At 49.4% G+C, this 10396-nt stretch overlaps 1 long non-coding RNA gene across 1 annotated transcript; it reads right to left on the reverse strand.

Moving 5' to 3' along the window:
• Positions 1 to 7750: 7750 nt before the first annotated feature.
• LOC308687742 lies at positions 7751 to 10195 on the reverse strand. The gene is made up of 3 exons (XR_014029789.1): positions 9486 to 10195; positions 8921 to 8995; positions 7751 to 8830 (listed from the first exon to the last, which is right to left on the reverse strand). It is a non-coding gene; the product is annotated as an uncharacterized lncRNA (long non-coding RNA).
• Positions 10196 to 10396: the final 201 nt, after the last annotated feature.

Consider the following 10396-nt stretch of genomic DNA (forward strand, 5'->3'; position numbering starts at 1 on the left):
TCTTATTCGCCATCAGGAGAGAATGGCCAGGAAGGTGGTCCCAGTTCTGGTGATCCCGAGTCCGATGGTCCCGAGTCCAGTGGTCCCAGTTCCGGTGGTCCCGAAACGAAGGAGAAGGAAGACTCCCTCCGTCCCAGTCCCGGTGGTCCCAGTCCCGGTGGTCCCGAGTCCGGTGGTCCCAGTTCCGGTGGTCCCGAGTCCGGTGGTCCCAGTTCCGGTGGTCCCAGTTCCGGTGATCCCGAGTCCGGTTCACGTCACGCCTGCCGAGCCTGTGTCTTCGGACAAGATGGCCACCGCCGAGCCTTTTCACGTCACGCCTGCCGAGCCTGTGTCTTCGGACAAGATGGCCGCCGCCGAGCCTGTTCACGTCACGCCTGCCGAGCCTGTGTCTTCGGACAAGATGGCCGCCGCCGAGCCTGTTCACGTCACGCCTGCCGAGCCTGTGTCTTTGGACAAGATGGCCGCCGCCGAGCCTGTTCACGTCACGCCTGCCGAGCCTGTGTCTTCGGACAAGATGGCCGCCGCCAAGCCTGTTCACGTCACGCCTGCTGAGCCTGTGTCTTCGGACAAGATGGCCGCCGCCGAGCCTGTTCACGTCACGCCTGCCGAGCCTGTGTCTTTGGACAAGATGGCCGCCGCCGAGCCTGTTCACATCACGCCTGCCGAGCCTGTGTCCCCTGACAAGATGGCCGCCGTCGAGCCGGTGTCTGTTCCTGAGCCTGAGCCGGTGGTGCCAGTTCCAGGACCTGAGCCGGTGGTGCCAGTTCCAGTGCCTGAGCCGGTGGTGCCAGTTCCAGTGCCAGTTCCAGTGGTGCTAGTTCCAGTGCCTGAGCCGGTGGTGCCAGTTCCAGTACCAGTTCCGGTGGTACCAGTTCCAGTGCCTGAGCTGGTGGTGCCTGAGCCAGTGGTGCCAGTTCCAGTGCCTGAGCCAGTGGTGCCAGTTCCAGTGCCTGAGCCGGTGGTGCCAGTTCCAGTGCCTGAGCCGGTGGTGCCAGTTCCAGTGCCTGAGCCGGTGGTGCCAGTTCCAGTGCCTGAGCCGGTGGTGCCAGTTCCAGTGCCTGAGCCGGTGGTGCCAGTTCCAGTGCCTGAGCCGGTGGTGCCAGTTCCAGTGCCTGAGCCGGTGGTGCCAGTTCCAGTGCCTGAGCCGGTGGTGCCAGTTCCAGTGCCTGAGCCGGTGGTGTCTGTTCCAGTGCCTGAGCCGGTGGTGTCAGTTCCAGTTCCTGAGCCGGTGGTGTCAGTTCCAGTTCCTGAGCCGGTGGTGTCAGTTCCAGTTCCTGAGCCGGTGGTGTCAGTTCCAGTTCCTGAGCCGGTGGTGTCAGTTCCAGTTCCTGAGCCGGTGGTGTCAGTTCCAGTTCCTGAGCCGGTGGTGTCAGTTCCTGAGCCGGTGGTGTCAGTTCCTGAGCCGGTGGTGTCAGTTCCTGAGCCGGTGGTGTCAGTTCCTGAGCCGGTGGTGTCAGTTCCTGAGCCGGTGGTGTCAGTTCCTGAGCCGGTGGTGTCAGTTCCTGAGCCGGTGGTGTCAGTTCCTGAGCCGGTGGTGTCAGTTCCTGAGCCGGTGGTGTCAGTTCCTGAGCCGGTGGTGTCAGTTCCTGAGCCGGTGGTGTCAGTTCCTGAGCCGGTGGTGTCAGTTCCTGAGCCGGTGGTGTCAGTTCCTGAGCCGGTGGTGTCAGTTCCTGAGCCGGTGGTGTCAGTTCCTGAGCCGGTGGTGTCAGTTCCTGAGCCGGTGGTGTCAGTTCCTGAGCCGGTGGTGTCAGTTCCTGAGCCGGTGGTGTCTGTTCCAGTTCCTGAGCCAGTGGTTCCAGTTCCTGAGCCGGTGTCTGTTCCAGTTCCTGAGCCGGTGGTGTCTGTTCCAGTTCCTGAGCCGGTGGTGTCTGTTCCAGTTCCTGAGCCAGTGGTTCCAGTTCCTGAGCCAGTGGTTCCAGTTCCTGAGCCGGTGTCTGTTCCAGTTCCTGAGCCGGTGGTGTCAGTTCCTGAGCCGGTGTCTGTTCCAGTTCCTGAGCCGGTGGTGTCAGTTCCTGAGCCGGTGGTGTCTGTTCCAGTTCCTGAGCCGGTGGTGTCAGTTCCTGAGCCGGTGGTGTCTGTTCCAGTTCCTGAGCCGGTGGTGTCTGTTCCAGTTCCTGAGCCGGTGGTGTCTGTTCCAGTTCCTGAGCCGGTGGTGTCTGTTCCAGTTCCTGAGCCGGTGGTGTCTGTTCCAGTTCCTGAGCCAGTGGTGTCTGTTCCAGTTCCTGAGCCAGTGGTTCCAGTTCCTGAGCCAGTGGTTCCAGTTCCTGAGCCGGTGTCTGTTCCAGTTCCTGAGCCGGTGGTGTCAGTTCCTGAGCCGGTGTCTGTTCCAGTTCCTGAGCCGGTGGTGTCAGTTCCTGAGCCGGTGGTGTCTGTTCCAGTTCCTGAGCCGGTGGTGTCTGTTCCAGTTCCTGAGCCGGTGGTGTCTGTTCCAGTTCCTGAGCCGGTGGTGTCTGTTCCAGTTCCTGAGCCGGTGGTGTCTGTTCCAGTTCCTGAGCCGGTGGTGTCTGTTCCAGTTCCTGAGCCAGTGGTTCCAGTTCCTGAGCCGGTGTCTGTTCCAGTTCCTGAGCCGGTGGTGTCAGTTCCTGAGCCGGTGGTGTCAGTTCCTGAGCCGGTGGTGTCTGTTCCAGTTCCTGAGCCGGTGGTGTCTGTTCCAGTTCCTGAGCCGGTGGTGTCTGTTCCAGTTCCTGAGCCGGTGGTGTCTGTTCCAGTTCCTGAGCCAGTGGTTCCAGTTCCTGAGCCAGTGGTTCCAGTTCCTGAGCCGGTGTCTGTTCCAGTTCCTGAGCCGGTGGTGTCAGTTCCTGAGCCGGTGTCTGTTCCAGTTCCTGAGCCGGTGGTGTCAGTTCCTGAGCCGGTGGTGTCTGTTCCAGTTCCTGAGCCGGTGGTGTCTGTTCCAGTTCCTGAGCCGGTGGTGTCTGTTCCAGTTCCTGAGCCGGTGGTGTCTGTTCCAGTTCCTGAGCCGGTGGTGTCTGTTCCAGTTCCTGAGCCAGTGGTTCCAGTTCCTGAGCCGGTGTCTGTTCCAGTTCCTGAGCCGGTGGTGTCAGTTCCTGAGCCGGTGGTGTCTGTTCCAGTTCCTGAGCCGGTGGTGTCTGTTCCAGTTCCTGAGCCGGTGGTGTCTGTTCCAGTTCCTGAGCCGGTGGTGTCTGTTCCAGTTCCTGAGCCGGTGGTGTCTGTTCCAGTTCCTGAGCCAGTGGTTCCAGTTCCTGAGCCGGTGTCTGTTCCAGTTCCTGAGCCGGTGGTGTCTGTTCCTGAGCCGGTGGTGTCTGTTCCAGTTCCTGAGCCGGTGGTGTCTGTTCCAGTTCCTGAGCCGGTGGTGTCTGTTCCAGTTCCTGAGCCGGTGGTGTCTGTTCCAGTTCCTGAGCCAGTGGTTCCAGTTCCTGAGCCGGTGTCTGTTCCAGTTCCTGAGCCGGTGGTGTCTGTTCTAGTGCCTGAGCCAGTGGTTCCAGTTCCTGAGCCGGTGTCTGTTCCAGTTCCTGAGCCGGTGGTGTCTGTTCCAGTTCCTGAGCCGGTGGTGTCTGTTCCAGTTCCTGAGCCGGTGGTGTCTGTTCCAGTTCCTGAGCCGGTGGTGTCTGTTCCAGTTCCTGAGCCGGTGGTGTCTGTTCCAGTTCCTGAGCCGGTGGTGTCTGTTCTAGTGCCTGAGCCAGTGGTTCCAGTTCCTGAGCCGGTGTCTGTTCCAGTTCCTGAGCCGGTGGTGTCTGTTCCAGTTCCTGAGCCGGTGGTGTCTGTTCCAGTTCCTGAGCCGGTGGTGTCTGTTCCAGTTCCTGAGCCGGTGGTGTCTGTTCCAGTTCCTGAGCCGGTGGTGTCTGTTCCAGTTCCTGAGCCGGTGGTGTCTGTTCCAGTTCCTGAGCCGGTGGTGTCTGTTCCAGTTCCTGAGCCGGTGTCTGTTCCAGTTCCTGAGCCGGTGGTGTCAGTTCCTGAGCCGGTGTCTGTTCCAGTTCCTGAGCCGGTGGTGTCAGTTCCTGAGCCGGTGGTGTCAGTTCCTGAGCCGGTGGTGTCTGTTCCAGTTCCTGAGCCGGTGGTGTCTGTTCCAGTTCCTGAGCCGGTGGTGTCTGTTCCAGTTCCTGAGCCGGTGGTGTCTGTTCCAGTTCCTGAGCCGGTGGTGTCTGTTCCAGTTCCTGAGCCAGTGGTTCCAGTTCCTGAGCCGGTGTCTGTTCCAGTTCCTGAGCCGGTGGTGTCTGTTCTAGTGCCTGAGCCAGTGGTTCCAGTTCCTGAGCCGGTGGTGTCTGTTCCAGTTCCTGAGCCGCCGGTGTCTGTTCCAGTTCCTGAGCCGGTGGTGTCAGTTCCTGAGCCGGTGGTGTCAGTTCCTGAGCCGGTGGTGTCTGTTCCAGTTCCTGAGCCGGTGGTGTCTGTTCCAGTTCCTGAGCCAGTGGTTCCAGTTCCTGAGCCGGTGTCTGTTCCAGTTCCTGAGCCGGTGGTGTCTGTTCTAGTGCCTGAGCCAGTGGTTCCAGTTCCTGAGCCGGTGGTGTCTGTTCCAGTTCCTGAGCCGGTGGTGTCTGTTCCTGTTCCTGAGCCGGTGGTGTCGTCTCCGCCCTGGCCGCCCGAGGGGTCGTCTCCGCCCTGGCCGCCCGAGGGGTCGTCTCCGCCCTGGCCGCCCGAGGGGTCGTCTCCGCCCTGGCCGCCCGAGGGGTCGTCTCCGCCCTGGCCGCCCGAGGGGTCGTCTCCGCCCTGGCCGCCCGAGGGGAAGTCTCCACCCCTCGGGCGCCCGAGGGGAAGTCTCCGCCCTGGCCGCCCGAGGGGAAGTCTCCGCCCTGGCCGCCCGAGGGGAAGTCTCCGCCCTGGCCGCCCGAGGGGAAGTCTCCGCCCTGGCCGCCCGAGGGGAAGTCTCCGCCCTGGCCGCCCGAGGGGAAGTCTCCGCCCTGGCCGCCCGAGGGGAAGTCTCCGCCCTGGCCGCCCGAGGGGAAGTCTCCGCCCTGGCCGCCCGAGGGGAAGTCTCCGCCCTGGCCGCCCGAGGGACAGTCTGCTCCGCCCTGGCCGCCCGAGGGACAGTCTGCTCCGCCCTGGCCGCCCGAGGGACAGTCTGCTCCGCCCTGGCCGCCCGAGGGGAAGTCTCCGCCCTGGCCGCCCGATGGACAGTCTGCTCCGCCCTGGCCGCCCGAAGGAGAGTCTCCACCCTGGTCTGTTCCTCCCGTCCCGCCCTGGTCTGTTCCTCCCGTCCCGCCCTGGTCTGTTCCTCCCGCCCCGCCCTGGTCTGATGGAGCGTCTGGTAGTCGCTCCGTAGGGAGGGGGTAATGTCACATGCCTGTCCTGTCTTGTGCTGCACATGGGTGTTTTGTTATTTTGGGCCATGTGCTCATGTCATTGTCTGATCCCTCCCACTTGTTATCTGATTATTGTTTGAGTTTTTCCACCTGTTCCCTCTTGATTAGTTCCCTTTATAAGTCCCCTCTTGTTTGCAGTCTGTGTCGGTTCATTGTCTAATGTTTCCTGTTCCCTGTGATTCCCCAGTAAGTTCTTGTTCTGTTTTTGGTTTTGTATTTACTAGCTATGTTTTCCCCCTCGTGGGTTTTGTTTTGTGTTTAGCTTTTCTTTTATTAATAAATATTTCTTCTCTGCACTTGAGTCCTTGCACCTTTTTGTATTTACCCAACCCGTGACAGTTATCAGTTTCATGTAATAATTCACCCCAAAATTTAAACTGTGTCATGTACACACAATATGCCATTCTAAATGGGAATTAAGTTTTTTTTTTTTTTTTCTGTGGAAAATAAAACTTTTGAAGAACTCTTATGCATCTGTCAAGATTTAAACAACTATAAGAAATGGTACAAATGCATCAAAAAAAGTAGCTCATGCAAGTTGTGCACTTTAAAAATGGCAAACAAAGGGAATGACTTCAGAAGACTTGGGATATGGTACATGAGTCATGCCTACTTTTGTGATGCTTTTATGTCGATTCATTTTCTTTTTTTGAGCTTGACAGCTCCCGGTCACTGTAACCTGATTCTTCAAAATGGAATGTCATTTCCATGGAAATAACAACAATTTATGGGTTTGAAAGAACGTGAGGAGAATTTTCATTTCTTGGTAAACTTTTTTGGGGACTTTTTAAACCTAAATTCCTTAGGATGTATTGTAAATTTATGAGTAAGTCGTAAGTCGTCTACAACGTCACCAAGGCTCGCCCCGATTGGCCTGATGGTGGCGCTACAGAGATCAAAGGAATGTAATGTTTCATAACTCCTAAACTCTTTGTCGCAGGCTCAAGTATCTGTCTTAGTTGGGGACATTAAATTTAACATTTAATTTAATATTGAACAATAATATTGATCTGCCTGCACTATTATACAAGAACTTAACTGAGCTGGACGATGACATCACGGTTTACTCCAGAACGGCTATATATATATATAATATAAATATATATAAATAATAAATTAACTAAATTAATAACTTTTTTTTAAAACAAAAATGAAACATCACTAATCTTACTTAAGCTGGACTGTGACGCTATTTTCTTCTGGAAACAAACTTTTTTGCATCATTTTCCTGTTATCTCTGTAAAGCTGTTTGAAACAATCTGTATTGTAAAAAAAACGCTATATAAATAAATGTGACTTGACTTGACTTCATCATTGGAATCCTTGGCTTAGGGTGGACAACACACATTTCTGATTCGATGGTCGAAATTTTCACTTAGGTTTTCACCTGATCGAAAACAAACCAGTGCAGAAAGATTCTCTGGAGTCTGATTGTCAATAATTATCGAATAAAAGTCGAAATTTTAATTCCTGTCTGTGACAGGATGCCAAAACACTACTAAAACGGCTATCCCTCTTGAACAGAATGAGATAATTTTACCAATCTTGGTACACCTATGTATGGGCTCATCTGTGGTCATGTGAAAAAAAAAGAAAAAAAACAACAACAACCCTGCAGCGACTGGCCAATTTGTGGCGCTATTAAATAAAAAACAAACAAACAAACATGAAAACGGCTATAGCTACACAACAGTCAGTTCGATTGACTTGAAAACTGGCAACATGGTGTCTTTGTCCAAGTTGCCGCGATTGTCTATAAGGATATTCGCATATCTCAAAAAACACGTCTGTTATCGGCCAATGAAGTTCGAGCGGATGTCAGACAAGGTTGTCGGAGGCCGATCAGAATGAAACTTGCTGGGCCAGTATAACTCACGGCCCTAGAGGCCTGTGAGAATTTGAAAGAAATTCGCAACCGGTGGGACACCTTCGCGTTTTTCATGTGCGTAAAAAATGAGGCTGTACAGTATATCACACGATTTTGCTCACATGCCCAAGACATTCATACTATATGGTAGAACTCCTCATTCTGAGCAACTTTGCCTCTAGGACCACCGCTGTCAAATGAATCATTTGTTAAAAATCTGAGATTATTTCAAAAACCTTTCACGAACTAGTCCTAGGTTTTTGGCTCAACCTCGATAACTGTTAAGAATCTATAAAGGGCCCCTATTATGGATTTTTGAAAATTACCTTTCATGTACACTGTAAAAATTAAAGGTGCCTGGAGGAACCTTTTGGGGTTCTTCACTTCGCCACACCGGCGGAACCATCTGTAGATCCTCTAGGCACCCTTTAAAAAGGGCCGGTTCTCTGAGGAACCACACAGGTTTCCTGAGGAACTCTTATATGAAGCACTGTGTGGAACCACTGTGGGTGCCTCCAGGAACCAAATTTCAATTTTTTTTTATTTTTTATTATTTGTATTAAATTAATTTCATGTTGTTACTACGGTTACCATAAACTTCTATTATAATAAACAAACTGAACCAAATACAAAATAAGAATTGTTTATTACATATTTTAGATCCATTTTAATACATACACTTCAATGCACTTGGGGGAAAAAAGCTAGTAATAGATTAATATCAATGAATACACACAAAAAAAATTGTATAATACATAAGTAACATGAATAATCAACCATGTGTATACAATAGGCTACACAAGAAAAGACATCTCAACAAAATGCATAGAAAACACATGTTCCATGTAATAAATCAATGTAAAAAATTAAAATTGACTAATTAAAAATGTCCATCTTCACTTAATTTTAAAACATGTTTCAGTTCGCTTAAGTCTGACGCTACTGTTTCCAAGTCCAAAAGCTCTCTCAGATGCCAAAACAAACAACAAACAGTGCTAATATGCACTCATTGTTCTGTAATATTCCTGAAAATTATGATCCTAACCTTTATCTCTATTCCGAAATCTCAGATGGTTAGTTATTCAGCTATTTTGAATCATAAAATGTTGAAGTCTGGGATGCCGTGAGACTGGAGACTGTAATGTACACTATGGCTTTTGAAAAGCTTAAATGTGACTTGAATCAACAGTTCCCATAAATGGTTGAGTATATTCTCAATATCTAGAAACAAGATAAAGGAAGTAGAGTAGAGGCTTCGACCCGGAAACAGTATTCCTTATGTCACAACAAGCAGAAAACATTTTCCATTTGAACAGAGTTAAGGTGCAGTAAAATGATCTGTTGTTCTGTGAATGTTCACTGGTGAATTCAGTCATTTCAATAAGAATCCACACGATCAGCAATTTAGTGTGGTGCTTCATACATTACATTGCTACACTGCTGACAATGGTCAATGGACCTTTTTGCCAGTGTAATTTCACGAAATTCACAAATGTGACACACCTTTACTCACTGCAACATAAAATGCAATCAATTATAAAATCTTCACAAGGGACATGTGAGGTACTTAACGAGTTAGAAAAGTGAAAAGGTGCATCAGCTTCATTTTCCTCTTTTCTGGTGGATGGTCCAGGCACTTCAATGATTTTCAGGTCTACAGGAGGATTTTTATTCTTCTTCAAACTTGTATTTCAGCTTACCGAGATCCCTGCAAAATACAAAATTTACTGTTAGTAAGGTTATTAAAGTGATTGTTGTGAAATTTAAATAATTTCCTCAGCCTTGTGACGTTCCAAACCTGTTTGACTTTCTGTCTGTGGAACCCAAAAGCAGATCTCAGGCATAATGCAACCCCTGTCACCATTCAATTTCACTGCATGAAACACAAGCAGAAAAAAATTGTGTAAATCATTCATGAAACCATTCTTATGTACACTTGTCTAGTTCAACTCAATGCAACAATTTATATAAAAATGGTTAAGATCCAAAAATGTCCCAGAAAAGATCCTAAAAATAATCAATGAATTCACAACTCATGTGTTATGGGTTGTGTTGTAAGTCTTATGAAGCCATTTAATAGCTTTTTCCTTTTTTTGTCGAAAAAGACCAAAGTTATAATTCAGGGTTCAAATGTCTTATATTCAAATGCATATGATTAAGGTACTATAGCCTATAAAAAATGCATAGCATTATTGGCTCCAAACCTGTGTTATTACATGAATGTAACATGAATGAGATTTGAGAGCATGAGGGAAGACGATTTTCAGAGAATAACTGATTAAAAAACAAGTACACAGTCAAACAATACAATTGCACACAGAGTTCATAGTAATAAAGTACTTGCATGTGGTGCAGGTACTTACTGTAATTCAATGTTGCCACTGAAACATTGTAAGTTACTGGTTGTTCTGGGGAAACAAAATAACAAAGCTGATTATTCACAACATAGTATTTATTGACCACTAAATGGATTCAAAATGATATCTGAGAGAATGAGGGCACCTGTAGTAAGTAAAGTTAGGCTAAACAAAAACAGACCAAACTATATTAACCTGCTTTTGTTATTCATAACAAACGCCAATGACGACAGCAGGAATCAGCTAAATTAGTTAGGCTGTAAGTTATATCAGCAATTTGAAGACACATTTGTGCAGAATATGTTGAATTGAATGACTAACTTTAAATCAATCTGTAATAATAGGATAATAATAATATCATTCTGGCCTCACTGAACCACTGGGTTCCTCCAGATGCTGGCTTTAACATAAGAGATCTTCCAGGAACCACTTAAATGTTAAAAGATCTTCCAATAACCCTTCTATCGCATTCAGGTTCCTCTATTTTCCCCCAAAGCACTTCGAGGTCTCGTGGTAATGAAAAGGTGACTCCAGAACCTCTGAACTAAATACAAAGTGCTTAAAGGATCCCATAAGTTCCAGCAAGAACCTCAAATATTGGCAATGCTCCTCCAGTAACCCTACTATAGGAGAAAGAGCTTTGAGGCACTTAAATTACATTTTTAAGTTACTTGAGTATCCGACAGGATATTTGAGGCTCCTTTAGTTTTTACAGTGTAGTGTGTAACATAGCTCTAAGTGAATGGAAACATCCTGCAAAGTTTTAAATCTGAAAGTGCACCGCATATAAAGTTATTGTCTTTCAAAAGCAAGAGTCGACTCTGAGTCAAATGAATGAATCGTTTTTCAAACGAGTCATATACCGTTTCGTTGTGACGTCAAGACGAAACATTACCATATTGCCCGCCCACTTATTG

Source organism: Scardinius erythrophthalmus, assembly GCF_964197995.2.
Source record: "Scardinius erythrophthalmus genome assembly, chromosome: 3".
NCBI lineage: Eukaryota > Metazoa > Chordata > Actinopteri > Cypriniformes > Leuciscidae > Scardinius > Scardinius erythrophthalmus.